The sequence below is a fragment of the Otolemur garnettii genome, unplaced genomic scaffold (assembly GCF_000181295.1).
Source record: "Otolemur garnettii isolate 467f Iridium unplaced genomic scaffold, OtoGar3 scaffold00029, whole genome shotgun sequence".
NCBI lineage: Eukaryota > Metazoa > Chordata > Mammalia > Primates > Galagidae > Otolemur > Otolemur garnettii.
Window position 1 is genome coordinate 13,038,967 of NW_003852424.1, and position 2,099 is coordinate 13,041,065.

Here is a 2,099-nt window from a genome sequence, read left to right on the forward strand (position 1 = left end):
CTGTGGCATCATAGCTCACAGCAACCTCAGAGTCTCGGACTCAAGTGATCCGCTTGCTTCAGCCTCCTGAATAGTTGGGATTACAGGTGCTCAGCACAGCACCTGGCCAGTTTTTAGAGACAGGGGTCTAGTTCTTACTCAGGCTGGTCTCAAACCCTTGAGCTTAAGCTAACCATCCACCTTGGCCTTCCAGAGTGCTAGGATTACAGCAGCCATGAGCCACTGCGCCTGGCCACTTCAAACTTTTTTTTAATCTCACAGCAGACTTGAACATATAATTAAACTTCCATGGCACACTTAAGTTACGTTGATCAGGCTCGGCACCTATAGCTCAGTGGCTAGGGCACCGGCCACATGCACTGCCTGGGCCTGCCAGACAATGACAACTACAGCAACAACAAAAAGTAGCAAGGTGTTGTGGCAGATGCCTGTAATCCCAGCTACCTGGGAAGCTGAGGCAAGAGAATCGCTTAAGCCCAAGAGTTGGAGGTTGCTGTGAGCTGTGATGCCATAGCACTCCAACAAGGGCTACATAGTGAGACTCTGTCTCAAAAATAAATAAATAAAAATAAATAAATAAATTACGTTGATCCAAAAAAAGAGTAAATAAAGAATATACCTTTATTTATTTATTTATTAACACAAACAAAATGCACCATCGTGGCCAAAAAATAAAACAATTTATTTTAATTTGTAATAAAAACATAACAATTAAAATTCTTAAAGAACATTTACATTTATTTATTTTTCAGTTTATTATAATTTAACATTTAATGAGATATCTGAGATTGACTTTTTTATTTTGTTATTTTTATTTATTGATTTACTTTTTTGAGACAGAGTCTCACTTTGTCGCCCCTGGTAGAATGTTGTGGTGTCACAGCTCACAGCAACCTCTTCGGGTTCTTTTGCCTCAGCCTCCCAAGTAGCTGGGACTACAGGCACCTGCCACAGTGCCTGGCTATTTTTTAGAGAAGGGGTCTCGCTCTAGCTCAGGCTGGTCTTGAACTGGTGAGCTTAGGCTATCCTCCGCCTCAGCCTCCCAGAGTGGTGGGATTATAGGTGTAAGCCACCATGCCTGGCCAGTTTGACATTTTTTAGAATATCTTCTTTGTAAAGTCAAATTGTGAGCAGGCACACTCTTAAATCTTTTTCCAAGGATTGTAGCCATGGCCAATTTTGATTTTTAATGTAGAAAACATTTGTGTTTTTTGTTTTCATTGAAGAAAAGCTTGCTTTATGCAAATATGATGTTGAAAACAGAAATATTTCTATTGCTTTTTTTGTAATATTTTGGAAGTTCACCCTTGAGAGATAACCAAAAGGTTGTTATATCTGTTGTTGAACATTTTAATTGCAATCCTCTGTCATGTCTTATTTCTGTTAACTCTTTCTCTTCTGTAATGTTTGAATTTGGTGACATACACACACTTAAAACAAAGGAATTTCTCATTCCATCCAGAGATGTTATGTCAACAGTAGGTGCAGGAAAATATTTTTCAAAATTTGTGTACAATAAATCTAAAGATTATAAAATTTTTTCAATAAGATTTTTGACCATTTTATACTTTTTCACTAGTTCAAACATTTCCACCTCATTTTCTCTCTCTTTTTTTCTTTTTTTTTGAAGACAGAGTCTCACTTTGTCACCTTCAGTAAAGTGCCCTGCATCATAGCCCACAAAAACGTCAGACTGTTGGGCTCAAGCAATCCTCTTCCCTTAATCTCTCAAGTAGCTGGGACTACAGGCACCAACCACAACAACTGGCTATTTTTTAGAGATGGGGGTCTTGCTCTTGCTCAAGCTGGTCTCAAACTCCTGAGTTCAAGCAATCTACCCACCTCGGCCTCTCAGAGTGCTAGGATTACAGGCGTGAGCCACCACAGCTGGCATGCTTTTTCTCTTTTAATCCTTTCCTTCCAGAGCAGTAATTTTTCGCCAAAAGCATTAATTTTATCTGTAGATATGAGACTATTTTCAAGATTTCCCTGCATACTCTTATTAAGAGTATGCCCAACACTGAAATAAATATGCAATAAATACAACTTTATTATACCAAACTTCCTCACAAAGTAAATGGCCTAATTTAGAATGTTGC